Consider the following 21277-nt stretch of genomic DNA (forward strand, 5'->3'; position numbering starts at 1 on the left):
AGGGTTAGGGTTATTTACTAACCCTAACCCTAATCCTCACCCATTTTCCGATCACAAATGTATATATATATATATATATATACGGGGTAACACTTTATTTTAAGGTTCACATGTTAGCCACTAATACATACCTAATTAATGCCTGTATTAGTGACTTGTAATTTCTTAATAATGACATAGTAAGCCTTGATCTCTACCTACTAAGTAAGTACCAAAAGAGAATACGTATAACCCACTAGGATACTGTCTGAATAAATCCCGAATAATGGGAGAACAGTTGTAGAATAAGCAAGTATATGGTTCAACCTCATTGCTGTATTTTACTTAACAACTGGGAGATTGGCTCCCATTCTAAAATAGAAACTGGTACCTTAGCAGCAAGCACATTATTATCAGTAATACCTATGCAGTATGTACTTACTAGTCATGAATTGGTTCCATATTCTAAAGTCAGGCATTACTCTCCCTCTGATAAAAATTACAGTACATGGTGCACAGGTATTACTGATGATAATGTGCTTGCTGCTAAGGAACCAGTTTCCACTTTAGAATGGGAACCAATCACCCAGTTGTTAAGTACTGTTTGACACAGCAACCTGGGCAGTGAACTGCAGTGAGGTTGAGCCATATACTTGCTTATTCTACAATTGTTCTCCCACTATTTGGAATTTATTCAGACAGTATACTAGTGGGTTATACATATTCTCTTTTGGTACTTCCTACTAATTAGTAAGTAGAGATCAAGGCTTACTAGGACATTATTAAGATTATATCAAGAATAAAGGCTTAATTCGTCATGAACAAGAAATTTGTGAATACACACCTAACAAAAGATTAATGTTGCGTAACACATGCCTTACAAGTCACTAATACAGGCATTGATGGCTAACATGTGAACCTTAAAATAAAGTGTTACCTTACGGTATATATATATATATATGAATAAATAAATATACAAATATTTTTAAAAAATGTACAATTCACAATGTATGTAGCAAATGTGGCAATGTAGCAAATTAACCAAAGAACCTTTCATACCTTTAGAAAGTCACAGCATGAACACAGCACAGACATGCAATTTTACTCTAAAACTGACTGTCATGTCAGACAGAGAGCTTTAACTATCCCTGCTGGAATTGTCAACATAAATATGATATATTAGGCTATTATGAAAGGGATAATGTATAGAACGCCGGTCATTATGGGGAAAATAAGTCCCAACAGGGCGAACCGGACCCCGACGCGCCAGCGGAGGGGTCTTGTTTCGCCCTGAAGGGACTTATTTTCCCATGATGACCGGCGTTCTATACATTATCCCACTTATTATCTGACTACCTGCCAAAACCAAAAATAAACTCCACGATATGCCTCTTTACACTTATTTGTTACCGTTTAGGTCGTTGGCTTTTTGCTGAGAAACAAATAGTTCGCAACACACGCTGAACTTGAATCAAACATTCTTTAGAACACAGCTGATCAACCGTCTGCTTTCACTTTTGAATGAAGTTCCAATTCAAGAAGTGACCGGAATACTTGCGGAGTGATATGATCAGCAGCACAAAACCCGTTGCCATTGACAGCGGTAATTATATGTTTGCAGTGGTAATTACATGAATTTATTTTACCATAGAATGTTGGGAAATCCCATTCAAGTCAATGGAGCGTTCTACTAGCATTGTGAAGAGCCGTATAATAATATAAAAATAACATATTACATTTTTATAAAAAAAACTAATATATTACATTATTGCAATGTTGAACAGCATATGTTGAACCAGTGGTCTCTGCACAATGCCAGGTACTGGCATACAATGGTTATTTCAGCACCCAGGGACTGGACAGCTCCTATCCAGCCTGGACCAAAACAAAAACACCACTGCATAGTCCAGGGTCAGATCAAGAGGAGGACCAACACACCACACTACAATCAGCTGCTCTACCTGCCCTGCATTAGTGTTAATTTTGTCACCTATTTTTAATTTAGTCCTAGTCTTAGTCTTGTGACGAAATGTCCTTTTTAGTCTTTGTCATATTTAGTCATTCAAATATAATTTTTGTTAGTCAAGTTTTAGTCGACTAAAAGTCTCGTCATTTTAGTCTAGTTTTAGTCAAAAGAAAACTAAAGGTATCTTAGTCTTAGTCAGTTTTAGTCAACACATTTTAGTCTTTTTTTTTATAACAAATTATTTCTGATTACCATTTGAGTCAAATAGTGTTTCACACATCTCAATTTTCCAACAATATTGTGTGTCCACAGGGCTACTCGTCTGTTATAATTACTCATTCTGATTTTTTGTCAGTCAGTATGTTTACATGCACAGGTAAGTCGAGCTACAGTTATAGCTCGGCTGGGATTTGACCATAGACGTAAAAGATTTGAATCATGAATCTGTCATATTCGTAGACCAGTGTTTCTCAAAGTGTGGTCCGGGAATCACTGGTGGTCCGCAAGCTATCCCAAGTGGTCCGCGAGCAGACGTGGTAAAATATAATATAGATGAGTTGTTTGCAATATTGAACCAACTTGTATGTAAAAAAACAGTTCTGCAACACTGTCTATGTAAGATATGCCAGTTTAAATCATACAGTATGAATCCACACAATAAGCAAAGTGGTTCAGTGAGTAGGCCTATAGTGTAGACTAATTATAGGCTACTGTTGAAGAAGGTATAATCTTTTTTTTTTTAGCTAGGGTTAGTGAAGTGGTGCTGAAACTGAAAAAGTTTGAGAAACACTGTCGTAGACCAAAGTATTAATGTTTTACTCCGCCTCGCTAGATGGCGATATGCGCCCAAACACAACACATTCCCCAAACAGACTCTCCATCTTAGCCATAGCTAACTTGCTAGCGAACTTTCCATATTAGCTTACTTGCTAGCAAACATTGCATCATCAGTCTAACTAGTTAAATAGTTGACATTACATGATGAACATTTTCGTATGGACATTCTGGGGGATGTTAATTTGTATGAGAGAAGCTTCAACTTCTGGGTATGTAGCATTGTGGCAGCTTAGGTAGTTAGCTTGCTAACTCTGGCAGAAATCTCCAGTGTTCTTGTTCCATGTAGTTTCGTGTTGCAGCCACAGGGTTGCAGCAACAGCACGTAGACTAGCCTACAGGAAAGCTGTTGCGTATGAACTCATTCGGAATATTTTGAAAACGTAACAGCTAGATATTCTGTCTTCTCATTTTGTAGACGAAAATTAAGAGAGATTTTATCTTAGTTTTTATTTCATGCAAAACATTTTAGTCTCGTCTTTTTTCGTCAACAATAATGCATCTTAAGATAGTCTTAGTCAGTGTTTCAGGACATTACTGCTGTCTCGTCATCGTCTCGTCTTAGTCATGAAAAAAAAGGTTGTTGACTAACATATTTCCTCTCGTCTCGTCTGACGAAATTAACACTACCCTGCATCAGACCTCATCACTGAGGTACAAACGAAGGATCTTGACCAGGCAAATGGGGAGAAGAAATCTGTTGTTTGATTGTTATTGTTATAATAGACTGAGCTTCGGTGTCTCAAAGTGGTCAAGAGAAAAGACCAAACAGAAAGTGTAGGCCGTCACCTGCACATCACCACTCCACTCAAAGCACCACCACACCCTGGGGAGCACACATTTGTGTGAGTGCACTATTTTGGAAAATAAAATTTGGGGCCTAATCGACTTACCTTGTCTGCATTTTGCCACAATACAGTACTGTATTTGTATGTAGATGTGGTACAGTCCAGAGAAGTGAGAGCTTACCCAGGTAACTTCAGGAGTTACTGCTGATCTCAAAACAAAATGTCACTTTAGAAGCAATACATGCAGTTAAGCATCCTTTTGAAGATCAGCGGTAACTCCCGAAGTTAGCCAGTAACCTCACTCTATTATATCCCCCTCTGATGACACTTTGGTATCAGTAAGTAAATTCTCCAAAGGCCGATGAGGACGGATCGGAATTGAGGCCAAATGTCCTTGTGTCCTCCATGGAAACAAGCTCTTGGGTCTAGCCTCAATTATTCATCCCAGAAAGGTTAGCGCATGTCAAACATTATCAAGGGGACTGACCTCATGGTGGAATCAGCTACATAGAGGGAGCTCCAAGGTCCCAGGGATTATAACAAGGGAGAATGACGCATTCTTGAAACATAATTTTCTTTTGGGGGCCGTGGTGACAATCCCATTCACACTTAAGTCACAATTACTGTCACTCTTGTACAAAACATCAAGGCTAATTAAAAAAAAAAGACTCTTGATTAGAAAACAAATAGTAAAAGAAAAAATATCAGTCTGAAAGTTTCAAGTCTTCATGTTATATTTATATAGGACAGAAGGGAGAGTTCCTGAATTATGCTTGGCATCATCCAGAGAGAGAGGTGCCTTGCTGCATAAAAATCCTTCTGGCTATAGTGCTGTGCAGCCAGCTTGCCCACCCTTCTCCCTGCCCGGTGCTTGGAAACTCAAAGAGCCTTTTAAATCACCAAGATGCTTTGAGCAGCTGCTAAGATGGAGGAAAGAGAGCTGGCTGATAAGGAGAGTGGTAGCTGCAGGCGTCTAGATGTGATTATTGATCTTGATTTTTTTTGGTTGTTTGTTTGAAATTCATCAAAGTCTTGAATTAAAAAAGAAGAAAAAAAATATTAAAATAAAATTCACAGATATCATGCTAGCATCAGCTATGGTCAATCATTCATTAAGAGTAGGCATTTAGATTGTGTGTGATACCATGTAATAATAGTGTTGGATCATATGGTGTCAGCAACGTTTGAGGCGAGAACTGAATGATTTTACTATCTATTAAGCAATGCTAATCTGCAGCAGTGACCATTTACAATGGTAGCCAAAAAAGGGAAATTAAAAGTCAAGGTTTATATTAAATAAATCAAACTGAGGTAAAACATTCCTGTCATATACTGTATGTAATTTAATATAACATCATATAATGTAGCTTAACATAGAGTAGCATAACATAAATAACAACATGCGCACAATACTGTTTTTGAGAAACATTTTACATTACAACACTTATTACATTGCAATCAAACTATCATGTGTAACGCATACTCTGTGAAGGCCTAATCTGACCCTAGTACTTTCTCATGTTAGTGAGGTGACACTGTACACTATTTATTTATGCATACTTGCAACCTGACAAGAGAACCATGGCATAGACTTACAGTGTGACCTGTCATGAGTAATATCTCCAAATACCCAGGAATGAACAAGATTGATGTTTCATCATCCATAGCCGAATATCACTGCTCAGCAACAGCCTTGCTCTTATCATTGAAGAAAATAACACTTCTTCATTAAAGCTTAAAGCTTAAAATCAAGCGCCTGTTCCACTTCAGAAGTGACAACCCAAGAGGAGACTTTGATAGCTCCTGAAAAAGTGTGGGGGGAAATATAGAGAGGACGAGAGAGATGGCCTCAGGGGCATTTTTCAAGTTCAGAAGCCCGGTGAGTGGCGTATCTTGCTTAACTGGGAACTCAGGCCCCGGTCAGTCCCCTCGGAGCCTCTCAAGTCATGGGCCTGTAACCCCCACGGGGCTACTGTTAGCAGCTGGACCCTGCAGGTGTCAGCCAGGCCCAAGCCCAAGCCAGTAATCAGTAGGCCAGCAGAGAGACCCCTGGGGATCACCCGAGGCAAATTACTTTAAATGGAAATGAGCTCACTTGGAAGCTTAGAAACCTGTGTCACCCCCTATCTGCAGGTGACGTTTACTGGCAGATACATTCATTTAAAGTGATGTGCAATGAGAAGCAAGCAAGTAATCTTTTTTAATAAGGGTTTCACATTCAGCAGGTACAAGCTCCAGGTACTAATTGCAGGTGGGGGCTTAACAGGAAAATGTAAGGTTATAACAAAACTGCCAATGATAACAATTAAGTATTTCCCCCCTCCCAATAATAGTATATTCACACATTTACACACAGGAAGTACAGGGGTGTCGGACTGGGGGTAAAACCACTGATTATAGGGGACCAAGGGGAGAGAGGGCCTTTGAAAAGTTTTTTACCTGGGTTGAGGAACATAGGGGCCCATCAGGACTGCCTATGCAGGGGCCCAGGATCTTGTGCTACCTGAGGAAGTATGAGGGGATATAATTTGTGTGCTAATTAATTACCCCAAGGATAGCTAGCACAAGACTTTCTTGCCATGTGTTTCATGGGACTCTTTCTATGTTATGGTTATGGTTATGGTTATGGATTTAGCAGACGCCTTTGTCCAAAGCGACACGTAAATACAAAACAACATAATAATATTTTTTTTAAAAACAGGGAACAGATTACAATGTAGGTCAAATATAATAAGGAGAATAGTTATAATACACAATAATATCAATTTAATCAATAGCCTAATAAAAAAGCAATGGAAAAAAAGGGGAAATGCAATTATAAAACAATAATGTCCATTCAATCAATAATATAAAAACAATGACATGCTAAGACTACATTAAGGAGAATATCAATAATAATGTCAAATTAAAAACAATAATGTCAAATTAATTAACAGCCCAATTAAAATAAAACAACATTATACAAACCATAACACATAAGCGCTTAAACAACTAAGTATATGTTGAATAGGAATGTCTTTAGACCCCTCTTAAACGACCCAAAACTACCACAGGAACGGAGAGCACTGGGCAATTCATTCCACCAACATGGAACCACTGAAGAAAAGAGTCTGAAATTAGACCCAGTTTTCATGACTGGTCGACACAACAGACGCTCACCAGAAGACCGCAGTGGGCGGTTGGGGATGTAAGGCTTGATTATTGAATTAAAATAACTAGGAGCAGATCCAGTTAGTGTCCCATAGGCCAAAGTGAGAGATTTAAATTTAATTCTGGCTACTATAGGGAGCCAATGGAGAGTAACTAGTTATGGAGTTAAATGTGTCCTCTTTGGCTGATTGAAGACCAGGCGTGCTCCAGCATTATGAATCAGCTGTAATGATCTTGTTACACAAGCGGGTAAGCCAGCTAATAGTGAATTACAATAGTCCAGCTTAGAGATGACCATGGTCTGAACAAGAAGTTGTGTGGAATCTTGTGTCAGATAAGGTCTGATCTTCCTAATGTTGTAAAGCATAAACCGACATGATTTTGCAATAGAAGCTATATGCTCAGAGAAGTTAAGTCGGTCATCAATTACAACGCCCAAGTTTCGTGCCGATCTAGTTGGGGTCAATGGGGTCAAAAAGTTGAATCAAGCTGGATGTTAATCTGTTGGGGAATAGCTGTTTTAGCTGGAAACACCAAAAACTCTGTTTTTAAGAGATTAAGCTGAAGGTGCCGATCTTTCATCCAGGCTGAAATATCCTTAAGGCATGCAGAAATCCGGTGAGAAACACTAGAGTCGTCAGGTGGGAAAGACAAGTAAAGTTGAGTGTCGTCTGCAGTGATAGTCAAATCCATGGGAGCGATTGGTATTAACTAAGGAAGTGGTGTAAATAGAGACAAGCAAGGGTCCTAATACTGATCCTTGAGGCACACTTTAATGTAAGATTCAAACCAGCCAAGAGCTTTTCCAGAAATTCCCAGTTCAGATAGTATAGATAGGAGAATGTCATGGTTAACAGTATCAAAGGCTGCAGATAAATCTAGTAGAATTAATAATGATGACTGAGCAGAGGACTTAGCTACTCTCAATGCTTCAGTCACAGACAGAAGAGCAGTTTCAGTAGAATGACCACTCTTGAAACCAGACTGCATAGGGTCTAATAGATTATTCTGATGAAGAAAGTCACAAACTTGCTTGAATACCACTTTCTCCAAAACCTTTGACAAGAAAGGAAGAAGGGAGATAGGCCTGTAGTTCTTCACCTCAGTTGGATTAAGTGTACTTTTCTTTAGCAGAGGTGTAACCCTAGCCTGTTTAAAAGAATAAGGAACTATTCCAGAACTGAGTGAAGCATTAAATACATGTGTGATTGCTGGTAGAACAGCGGGTGAGATAGACTGTAGAAGAGTGGACGGGGACAGGATCTAATGGGCATGTTGTTGGGGCTGACTTAAGCTGAAGCAATTGAGAGACTGCTTCCTCATCAAGAGGAGAGAAAGAGTCCAATGATGCGGTCATACTAACACAAGGCAAAGCCCTCCTAATAGGAGCATCAAACTGAGCACTTATTTTAGCAATGAAAAATGTTGCAAAGTCATCTGCTGACAGTGAAGTAGTTGATGGTGGTGGTGGAGGATTGAGAAGAGATTTGAAAGTAGAAAAAAGTTTTCTACTGTCAGTGGCGCTCTCAATCTTGCTTTGATAGAATGCCTTTTTGCAAGTGTAACAGTGGATGAAAAGGATGACTGTACTTCATTCATGATTGGATGATTGTACTTCATTCAAATGGTACAGAAAATCTCTCTCTCTCTCTTTCTCTCTCTCTACCACAGCAGCAACAAAGCTCCCCGTTAAGCCGCAAGTTGGAGTAGGCAGGTGAAAATGAGTGACGCCTGGCTGGTTGCCTCAAAGCTCTGGCTCAGAATAGCCAGGACATGGAAATGAGTCGTCTGCAGACATCCCAAGTCCCCCCTGAAGTTGTCTCCCGTATATTGATAACGGCTCCTTGATGCCCGCAAATTAGATAAAATATCCCGGAATCTAGAGTGAGCGAGCAAGAGCGCACACGAGAGACGGAAACTTCAAATCGCCTGTGCATTTGAGCTTAGCACGAACATGACGGAGAGGGAGAGAGAGAGAGAGGTGGTGTGTGCCTGTTCAAGATAGAGAACTCTTAAAGGTTGTATCAGAGATTTCAGGCTCAAAAAAAAAGGCCCAAACATAAATTATCACATTCATCTAATCTTTCCTAACGATCCGCTAGCTGCCTGCCCCATAAGCAGGCCGTCAAAAAATCGCGTCTCTGTAGGCAGCCTAGGCTCCGAGATCTGTACACAAAAACAATTGCTACCAACAAGTGTTGGCAACTAGCCTGACGAGCCAGACCCACATTAAAATGTAGGGTCTGGGCACTCACCGTTCGCAGTGCTCAGTCCGAGGGGCGGGATAATCAGTTGTCTTTCAAATTCCCTCTGCACGCAATAGGACAGCGGCAGCTTATGAGTCCCATCGTTTCCCACCAGCGGAGCTAGTTGGCTAGTTCAAACGTTTGCCAACTTAATAAAAGCTTAACTCGTGTCACACTGTTCGCCAGCAGCAACATCCATCTTATTTGTTTTCAAGTAGCAGGGAATTCAAGCCAAAACGTTGCAACTCTGCCATCAATCATTATGTTAAGCCCACCTAACGACTCTATACACGATTTCATTGGCCTGATTAAGTTTCGATTTCTGGAGCTCACAAGCCAAAGGAGAGTTGCTAGACTAGCCCTGGCAGGGGCGTGTCTAGATTTCTAGGCTAGTTGGCAACCTCTCAAAGGCCAAATAAAGTGTTCCAACCAATAACCAACGAGATGCGTGTTTAGGAGAGTTTCAATTGCACGGGAGGGAGGGGTAGGGAGTAGCGAGCTAGCTCTCTGTTTTGTTTGAACATCAACAGAAGTGACATTACCCTGCAACCTTTAATTAATCAGTTCAGTTAGTATATCTAGGAACAGGAGGCAGGAGCGTCATGGCAGAGGTAGAGTGCCCCCCAAAAAAGAACATTTACATAAGAGTAGAAAATAATGATAGTCTTGCATGCTGCACTGTTTGTAACAGTGACTTTAGCATGGCAATGGAGGGTTAAATGATTGCAAAATACATGTTGAGTTTAACAAGTGTCATTTCATGTGCATATTATTCAGGCCTATACTAGATGGGTATTTGCCAAGGCAACATAAAAAGGCCAAACTATCAAAATCTACATATTTTATTATCACTATTTCTATCTTTAGGCCTTCCTTATTTGGTGTACTGTAGGCCTAGTGACTAGAGACAAATAATGAATAAACATAAGATATTCATCTCTATATCAGATTCTAAGTAGGCTAAAGTAAAGGGGTTTTTTTTTTTTTTTTTTTTGGGGGTCAGTCTAACCTGACTCGCCAGATGAATTTCTGGTCTGAATGTGTGTGGCACTGGTGACGACTAACTAACTGACTGTATGTCTGACTGTTAGGGTTGCCACCTATGTCTGATAAAAAAAAAAAAAAAAACCTGGACATATCGATGACCCGGCTGCTTTGGTCACAAGTGAAAATGTCCATTAGACATTAGACCCACAAGACAAAATTGGCCTTTGTGCAGTAAGACTTTGCATAGCTATGAATATTTTAAACATCTAACAAAGTATTCTCATAAGAGAAAACTTTTGCTCCCTCTTTGCTAAAGAAATAACTAGAGGGGTGGCATTAGATTTGCATTTACCATACCTTAGCCACACCTATAGCCACTTTTGTTTAGTATGTCTCAATCAGACATTGGAAAAACGTATTAAAGTATGTTGAACGTTTCATTTTCTTTTTTACTGGCCTGTCAGTCTTGTGGACACACTGTCGTGTTCGTCCTCCGCCTCGCCACCCATATTGATGATAACGAATGACGTTAAGTATTTGACATTAGGTAGACGATTCAATCTTCACTGCTTCTGTAATTGCCGCCTGTACTGTAGTAGGCCTAGTAACTGCCAAGACATGCGCTAGATAGTCTACATCACGTCCCTACAGAGCCAATGACACTGACCGCTCTGTGCACAACACATAGGCTATTTCAAGTGGAGAGAAAATAGTAAATTGAACATATATGTGCACATAGCCTTTCGAAAACCAGGATATTCAGTGTCCCGGGAGAGTGGATACATTTCCCGGGACAGGTTATTAAAAAGAAGGACAATCCCAGTAAAACCAGGACAGGTGGCAACCCTACTGAGTGTGTGTGTGGATTAAGTGGAATACAGTTACCGGCTGGCAGAGGTGTTGTGAGAATGACCTGGAAATGCATGGCTTCACATGCACATAACAAGATCATCTGGCATCAATGCGTCCGCAATGACCCACTGCCTGTAGAGGTTCATAATTACAGTATGTGCGTTGAGAGGAATGGGTTTGACAGTGTGGGAAAAGTGAGGCCTAGCAAAGGACAGTAAATATTAGGCCTATAGGCACACAACATGAGCTGTTAGTGTAGTCTTCAGCTGACCAGACCTTTGGACTATGCAACAACAACGACAACTTGCATTTATATAGCGCTTTCTCGAGGCACCCAAAGAAAGGGGGAGCTCACTACCCACCACCAATGTGTAGCACCCACCTGGGTGATACACATCAGCCATTATGTGCCAGAACGCTCACCACACACCAGCTTGAAGCAGAGGGTGAGGGAATGATTGAAAGAGCCAATTACATTGGAGGATGATTAGGGGGGCAAGATTTAATGTGCCAGGGTGGGAATTTCACCAGGGGCCTCATTTATAAAATGGTTGCGTAGAAACCATCCTTCATTTGATCTTAGATCATTTCTGAAATGATCGTACGTGTGATTCAGAGAAAACGAACGTACGCACAAAAAAAACGTGCGTACACCACCCTTCCAGATGTGCCGATTATAAATCACAAATGAATGTCAACTTGTGCGCAGCCGGATGGTTTTAGGTCTCCGCCTTGTAAACACCCCCTCATCAATATCATTAGCATATGTTTTAATGAAATCAATGGCCTAAAAGCTGTAGCCTATGTAAAATTATATATGGAAAACATTGTATAGGCCTAGCCCATGCCATCTGATGTTAAGCCTAGGCCTATATGCGTCAGTTCGAATAGCTTAACTAATTATGTTTTTTCCAGCAAAGCTTTCTAGAAAGAGATCGTCATCCATGTCCATTATATTCTGCTCGCTTTTATTCCTTTTGCTTGCAGTAATGTGAATAATCAACATTTAGTATGTTTAGGCCTACTTTGTAGAAAAAAAATGGGTAGGCCTAGCTTATGAAGGAAAGACCTCTAGGCCTACAACATAATCATGTACGTTATGGTACAGTAGGCTACTGTACGTTTCCAATATGACCCAGGGTAATATGCTGATTTAGCCTACAAAACAGAGGACTAAATTATGAGCGTGATATGTCATGTAGGCTTAACATTTCTTTTAGGATAGGCTATGTTTTGCTGAAAAAGTAGTTCGCCGGTCATTATTCATTCATTCTGCATATCTTTGCTATCATTTTCTTTCAATAATGTCCAATGGCTTAAACATTGTCCTTTATTGTTGCTTTAGGTCTACCTTTATATTTTAGCCTACATTATTCAACTCACGTTTTGTCTTTATCTGATCTTGGGCACTGCCAGTCAAAAAAAGCAAACAGGTGCGTGCTCTGCACCTCTTCACGCAACTCCGACGCAACACTAAATATGAAGATGCCCTGCTTTCAGAGGATAACTTCTGTTTCTTTGTTGTGTAGGCTGTATATGATATAAAATATCTATAGCCTACATTGTATAGCTTACATTCAAATATTACCTTTCTGTTACGAAGCTGGGAATAGGCCTATGAGCGCAAATTAGGATGTAGTGGAGGCTAAACGCGAGTAAATGCAGTTTATCTACCTCTGACATTTCAGAAATAGAGTTTAGGCCTACCCACCTCGTATTAGAGTTTATCCACCTCTCAAGAGTTTATTCACTTTTAACATTCAAAACTGTATTATCCAATAGGCCTACTATCCTATAGGCCTATTCCCAATACTGCATAATAACCTCCACCATTATCAAACATGTTCGAATGCCTTTTTTAAAAATCCGATACCGCATGGCGCAGTCCACCTCACCGAGATTGCAGAATTCATAGTTCACCCACCTCTTATTTTCCCACTACATCCCTGGCACGAATGTACTTTTCCTTTCCTAAACGAGGGCAATTGGACATTTTATGGTCAATATTAGATTGGTCAGAACACTAAATATACTAGATCACCTGTAAGAATGTTTCAATCATTCTATCGTAGGTCTTGGTGTTTTTTTAATAGATATTATGAAATAAGTAAGCTATACGTTTTTTAACTTTCACAAGTGCTATAGTTCTCATTAGCAGTTCTCATTAGCAGTTTTATGCCAAACCATGAAACATGAAGCTGCATCCAAAAACGTCTTTAAAAATCTTCTGATATTGATCATGCATAGGGCAAAGAAAGACATGAGATCGTTGGTCTTGGAATTTTGATCGCACTTAGACCTCAGATTACTTGCAGTACCCCGGCTTTACCACAAGAAAATGGTCGTACTGTACGTCAAGTTTGAACCTGACGTGGAGATAAGCACTTTTCCACGTCAAAGACGGCTTTTATAAATCTGAGCGTTGCCATGGATTTGAGCGTACGCACGGTCTAAGATCAAATCTGTGCGTAAGAACGCTTTATAAATGAGGCCCCAGGACATCAGGGAACCCCTACTCTTTGCAGTAAGTGCCATAGGATCTTTTAAGGACTACAGTGAGTCAGGACCTCCATTTAACATCTCATCTGAAGGATGCAACAGTGTGTTTTGGTCTACAGCTCCATGCAGAGGGTCTTACTTCTTATTCAAAAATGTCCTCCCCCTTCATGTACTGTTGTCAAAACACAAAGAGCCAGAAGCTCAAAGATGATGTACTTATAAAGACATGCCAGTCATCATGTGCATTTGTTCAAAATCCGAACCCTGCTGCTGCTTTGACCTGAATCTCAAGCATTGACTCAGTATGCACGGCATCAACCCCCCAAATGACTGTGAAGAATGCCTTTATTAGGAGTCAGCCGTGCCGTGCTGTTTTCTGACCTGTCTCGTTCTTAGAGCGAGGGGAGCTGCATTGATGGGGCCCTGCATGTGCATGCTGCTCTGCTATAGCCAGGACGCAGAAACATGCTGAAACAAGCACCTCTGCGGCGTATATCAAGCATGCTAATGTGTCACACTGATCTCTTTCCAATACAGAGAAGCAGGCAACGTGCTTCAGACAGGCAGGTGATTCAGCTCTGCACAGACAGGAAATAGAAGTCAATAATCTCCCCCGCCAGAACTTTATATATATGCATCCATAAATTCTACTAGCAGCGTGACCTCTGTCTATTTCGGAGAGTGACAAAGAGCATGTGAGTTTGGCTGCAATATTAATTAAGTCCAGGAGGGCTATAAGATGAGGCTGTTACTTTATTCCTCTCATTGGCTGCTGCTGTGAGTTATGAAATATGCTGTGTAATCTGACAAAGATCAGCAAAAGCACTGTTTAATCATTCATTCATCTCGCCCTGATGATATTTGATGTGATTTTATGCATTTTAGTCAGTCGCCAGATCAGCTTTAGCTCCCAGTCCTCCTCGAGAAATGCATAACACGGGACATTTTAAAGGATTAACTCCTCCGCTTCACTCTTTCTCTTTGTGCCTCCATTTAATACAACAACCATATTTGTGAGTCATTGTTGGTAATTACAACTTTCCATGCTCCTTGGTACAGCACTAATTGTTTTAAATGAAGTTCTTGAAAAACAGCAGCAAATTACAATTGCCATGGAGAAAGGGTGCAGAGGGGTTCATTTGGTTCAGCAGAGACCCTGGCAAACGCAGCCACCCTTGGCTCACAGCCACTCGGATTTACAAACACCACCACGCAACTCAGAACACATGGTTTCTGTAAATTGTTCTATTTTATTTCCAAAACAATGGTCTTTGTTTTGTTTTTTTTTGGTTGCTATTATGTCAACTGCTAAAACGCTGAACAGCATAATATATATAGATGCGCTGTAAACATGAATAACGACACGGCATCTCATCTGTTAGTTTTAGGCACAAAAAAAAACACACACACACACACACACACACACACACACACACACACAGTGAGGTTATACGCTGAGCCACCCGACCTGGCAGGACTCAGGGAGGGACAGGGGTGAGTCAGTACCATGGGAAGAGGTCAGGACCCTCTTTATGCCGCGCTTCCCACCGTAACTCACCGAGTCTCAGCCACACAAACACTCACAAACACAAACACACACACACACACACACACAAACAGTCACACACACACACACACACAGTCCCCTCTCTTAAGCAGAGGTCAACATGGCTCAACTGGGACCGGAGCGCTGTTTGCATGCCTCTCAGACCCATCCTGTTTACAGAGCGCTATCAGCCAGTGACTCATCGCTCTCTGGTGGGATATTGCATTATTTTGTTGTGGACAGTGCAACTTTTTGGAAATAAATAGCAGGCTTTTGGGTGAGTGTTGAACATTTTGAATACCCCAATGTTGTTTTAAAAGTGTGTTTGTACTGTGCTACTTCCTGTTATTATTAAGATTGAAAATCCCTTGACAACAAAAACCCATTTCTCGTATTTGTATATTTATCTTATTCATCAAAAACCTGAATTTGTGTCAGCCTTCCTTTTTATGTTGCGGTCATAAAAGCCGGGACAGAGGATCATCTAATGTCTTAGAATAGGCCTCGTTTTTCATGTATATGACACTCATTGCATATAATGCAGCATTACCTTCACCCTGTTGTTTACAGTCTGCATGAGACTGGATCACCTAACTGGCCTCACTTATTTTCAGAAACTAATAAACAGCAGTGTTTGGTCTTCAGGCATTTTTACATTCAGACTCACTGTCTAAAGCCTTTGAAGTTTGAGACTGTAGTGTCCTCGAGTTGATATAAGGCTCCTGCTGCAAGACACGAAAAACAACACCGAGAGGAAAGTTCCACACTGCTGACGGTAGCCATGCTTTCATTTTTAATCTGGAGAAATGCGCAAGGAGGAAGGAGGGGATGCCACAACAGGATATACCTTACAAATAAGTAATGATATTCTAGCCAGGAGGGCAGAGAGGTTTACAGTTGAATTCAGCGAGAAATAAAAATCCAACTTCTCGATTGTTTCGTCGAACTCCCTGTAGTGGGTTTTGTTTACAGGCTCAGCAGGACGCTTGTATTTTTTTTCTCTCGTACTGGAAATTGGCTGATATGCTGCATTTCCGCCCATTTCTTCTTCTGTTGGTCCACATTTATTTTCTCTGTCTCAGCCTCGCTGACAAGGATGAATGAACAAGATTGAGGGCCTTTTTTTTTGGCAGAATGGTTTCGGCCGCAGATTTGTGGTGACAAGCGATTCACATTAAATGCAGGGCTCTCACACTGCTATTTTACCTCATCTCACACTAAACACCACCTATCCCACCTCACCCAACCCCATCCCCGACCCACACACATACACACACACACGCACAAGCAGCAGGGCCTTCAGCTGGCGTGGAAACACTTTTTATGAGAAGGAGCGGAAGAGATATAGGCATCTTGCTACAATATTTGAACCACTAAGCTCGCGCTGAAAATGTGTAGGTCACCGACCCAGCGCACACTGGAACCACATAGGCTACATGCTGGTGGTGATAATATACCACTTACTGGAGCAACTATAAGAGTATATCAGAAACCAATAGTTATATAACTATAATAAATCTAACTATGATAAATGGGCTGTTGTTAACATGCTTGTGAGCTAAATGTGTCCTTTTTACCTTCCTGAAAACATGCATCAACTTATCAATTATCTAATTATTCATTATCATGTGTGTATTATATTGTATTGTTAATACCAAGTAGACTATACTTGATCCACCACTCCAGAATCTGGACATTATCAAAAAGTAAAGTTATTCTGGCTTTCCCTTTAATAATCTGTATTTTAGTCACTTTACAGATACAAAGCTGGAAATTGGTTGGGTGGGTCATCGTCTGGGAAATAACTCATTCAATTGCTGAAAAGGCCACATAATAACTAACTCAACATGATAATGACTGTATTAGTGTGGTAGGGAACAAAAGGTTATTAATATGTATCCATAGCACATTTCCATTAAACATATTCAGGACAGGTAATAATGTACTTGTTGCCTTTTTCACTTATTTTTCAATTCTATGGACTTGGTGCTCCAGTTCAGAAGCTGCTTTATTCAACTAATATATTTTTCAAATGTTTCCTTTATCAACTAGATGATTATGTCATTATGTTTGTTTCCTAAACACAGGTGTATTAGATGAGAGCTGGCTAATACAACTGGTAGTTTGGCTAGCATGGATTGTCAAGTCTAGTCAGTTTTATTTGTATAGCGCATACATTGTCTCAATTATTATTTTAAATAAACAGATTGTAGCATCTGAGGGAATATCTAAGTGTTCATTTTCTCTTAAAAGTGGTTTTTCATAACACTTTTCTGATATGATGTGCTGAATGCCACTGACTTGCTGTGCTGTGCTTTTGTCACAGAGCAAACAAGGGACTGGACATTGTTGCACACATTTTCTTCAACCTACATTTACAGGCTCTTCACTACCTTATTTACTTTCTGTGTTCTGTCGTTTATTGTGTGAACATATTTCAGCTATAAATTTAAGTTACATTTTTTTATGAAACAATATTTACTGCAAAGAACACACTATATTCTGGCACTTATCAGGGAAATACTGGATCTCCCATTTTAATTGCAGAGTTTTTTTTCCCTCAAGTTAAGTCTGCACTGACACAAGCGGTTCCCCTTTGTCTCAGTTCATGGTTCAGTGACGGCCAAGCCACTTGAGGCAGTGTTGCATGTTTAAGAACTCTATGGAATAGGGGATTGATGTCCAAATCCCAGTTCTGCTGTAATCAAGCTTATTTCCACACTAGTGGGTTCAAGTGAGAGAGGCTGTGTCTCAAACCGCATACTTACTTGCTTTGTGCCCCCTTTTCGATGGCTAGTATTGTCCCAATATCTGCTCGATGGCTAGTATTGTCCCAATATCTGCACTACAGTATATACTTAAACTAAATATTTGAAGTGTGCAAGTAGGCGGTGTTATGGCACTCTGTCTTGTTACCAAATGTACCACATATGAGCTGTAGACACAGTAACTCTTGACAAGCATGAAATGTAATTCTGTTGTTCAGTCTTTACTTAGAAATGAGAAAATTACAATCCTCACATGGTAAGAGAACTTTATGCTCCCGTGTCTAGAGCAGCTCTCCCTCCACTGACTCTGCACATGCTCTGTAAGCCTAAATCTAAGGGAGTGTCAACTAATACACTGTACACCAACATTACTTACTTAACATAAATTTTGTGCATATTATGAATTATAAACATCAATCAATCAATTGAACTATGCATTACACAAAATATAAATTATGAACATAAATGGAGCATATTGTGTATTATTTATCACTTCTGCTTTATGGCTCTTACAGGCGGTTTGAGACAGCCAGAGTCTTCAGTTTCTGCTTCTGCTTATCCTTCATCAGCAGACCCCAGACAATTTTAAAGAGTAATTTCCTTCTGATTGGGTTTACTATGAGGGGCTCATAACCATGATATGAATAGTACATTCAGACAGATAACTACTGATTGCATGAACAGAAGAGTTGAATCTGTCACACACTCAGATTTGTTCAAAGCATTTAATTGACTGAATGTATTGCAATTACATGGTGAGCGGTCCAATAAAAAAAAAATCCATTTGAATTATTTTCCCTTTTTGTGGGAAATGTGCTATCATTATAGAAAAGACATTCATTATGTTCCGGAAACATTCCTCTGGCTTCCTGGCAGGTCTTAGTAAAGATGTTACTTATGAACACTGATTCAAATTCTGTTTGAATCCATTCATGTCATATACACCTAGCTTGTGGAGTGGGGCTAAACAGAAGCAGTTGATATGTCAAACTGAACTAAGCGCAAGCAGGAGCTTGTAACATCAATTCCGTAAGGAATGGCAAATGCTCTGCTCAATTTTCCCCGACTTTCGCCATGTGACCTCTGATAAACCAGGTCCAAATGCAGCATCCGTCTTCATGCTGCATGGTCTGTGTGCTTATAGATTAAAAGTGAACTCACTTTCTCCTTTGTATCAACCTAAATCACCTCTGGGCTCTTTGCTATGGGAAATATTAGCCCTTCAATTAGTCAACCTATAAGTGCTTTAAAGCACAATCCAATATAGCTTGCTGCATTACAACTGATCAGAGGTTGCTGTTGTATCGTTCCCATGATACGTATTCTGTCAGATCTGATTCATGATTTTCACTAGATTCCGACATCTCTCATCCACTAGGAGGCACTTGCCCGGAGGTAATAACAAAGTAGTGATGACACATCACCCAACAAGATGACCAGCTATTACTCTTTAATTAGTCCAGTCCTAATACAAGGCAACAGGGAAAGCAAAGAAACATCTCCATTCGTGGCTTGTCAATCTGTAAAGATGAAGGTTTTAAAAAAAGGATTTAACAGGAAATGGATTATTCCACAGACTTCCCCCATGACGTCCAGGGCAATCTCCAAGCTCTGTAACGATCCCAGTTGACCTTTCACCTTTCGCTCAGGCAGAATGGCGCCCTGAGATTTTCAAGTGGCTTTTCCCTGTGTAGGCTTTTTACACCTGTCAGTCGGTTGAATTGGGATGCTTGCAAAAGAGCACAAACACGAACACACACACACACACACACACACACACACACACAGGTACGTGGTGATCTCGCAGCAATCTAATTGCTTTCAGTACGATAAGGGGCCGACCGCCTCAATTCGCAGCGACACGGCTCGTAATGTATGTATCGATCACTCTGTCATGTCACCGTATTGTCTTTTTACCCATCCCTCCATCAGTCTGTGAGCGATCCACTTGCGTAGACTGGCTGTCTTTTCGCCAGGACAGATTGAGGAAAGTGAGGAGGGAGAGAAAGTGTTAGAGAGAGAAAAAGTATGAGAGAGAGAACAGGAAGAGAGAGAGAAAGAGAGAGAGAGATGCCTGCAGATGGGTTATTTCAGGTCTTCTTTTTTAAGTCCTTCGATGTAGCCACAAAATGCATCACTGTGACTTGCATCGAGTAAGCATTCAGCGAGATAAAAGAGGTATTCATCCACCCTGATTTTCTGGGGGAGTGGATTTGTGATGATGCATCTTGTCAGGTTGAAAATAAGATTCAAATATAGTGGCTGGTAAAGAAAAAAAATCCTGCTTTCAACCAAGACACAACCATTGTAGTGGTAATAATCAAAGCCTTTGAATGTTCTGAAACTGTGAGATGGTATGCATATGTCATGGTTCTAGATATTGAGCTGAAAACATGACAAACACAACTTTACTGGCAATTCATCACCAAGCCTTTTACAGAATTTAAAGAATTACAGTATGCTCACTCGAGAGATCGAGCTTTGAAGTCCATTGATTCAGGTGGTCCTGGATGACCCATTAATCCGTGTTATTGTTTTAGGGTCTGCTCTCCATCTAGTTGGCCCGCGTGCTGCGTTTCGCCTCAATGGGAGCAGGGCTTCATATCAGGGACCATCATATAAGCAACCCCCCACCCCCACACACACACCATCACACCATCACACAATCAGTGTGGTGAACAAGTGCTGAGTGCCAACATCTTAGATTTATTTGCAGATGGGCCCCGGGTGACTGAGTACCACACTCCTATAGCTGTGAAACGAGGCGTCCGCCACAGACAGGATTTCGGTATTGATCACACTCTCTTGAAAAAATAAAGTCTTTGTCAGGAGTCCAGGGAGATGGATAAACTTGCGGAGGGCTTAAACGATCAGTAGGCATTTTCCCAAGTGTGAGGCACATGATGCATAGTGTGGGGATATCGAGGCTTACAGTGCTTCAGTTAAGGGTTAAACCCCCTGGGGCCCACTGGGAGTGTAATGCTCCTTGAACAATCATTTTTACCTTTAAACAGAAATCAGGAAATATTGCACCGCCTACATCCCAGGTAATCTGAAATATCTATTCTGTTCTGTTTCTTCCTCTGTATTTGATGATGTGATTGGCAAGAGAATAGCAGTTAGAGTGTGTGTGCGTGTGTGTGTGTGTGAGAGAGAGAGAGTGCGTACTGTATGCGAGTATGTAATGTGTGTGTTTGTCACCTTACCCCTCTTAGGTTTGAGAGCTGGGGAGAAAAGCAATGAATCTGTCACTGCATCCTTGATCCTAAGGTAGATATGATATGCTCACCGTGTCAGAATAACCGTCCCAAACTGAATCCTCTCCTAGGCAGCAGCAGCCACATCTGAAGCAGAATGGGCTTTTTCTGGATTTGCAGATAGATTTCAACCGTGATATATAGCACAAGCCAAAGAACTCAAGATAATGTCAGATCAGAAGGATGTACTTGAAATGTCTTGAAACTAAAATAGATCCCCTTGCCACTACAATTAGAATGCTGGAGGGTTGAGCTTTGGTGCGTGTGGCAGCAATCCAACCGTATTTAAGTCTAAACAACTACAGTATAGGGACCTAGGTTCGATTCTGACCTAAGATTATTTCCCAATCTCAACCCAACTGTCATTATCCTGTCACATAAAGGCAACAAGTCTAAAACATATCT

Source organism: Alosa alosa, chromosome 15, assembly GCF_017589495.1.
Source record: "Alosa alosa isolate M-15738 ecotype Scorff River chromosome 15, AALO_Geno_1.1, whole genome shotgun sequence".
Lineage (NCBI taxonomy): Eukaryota > Metazoa > Chordata > Actinopteri > Clupeiformes > Clupeidae > Alosa > Alosa alosa.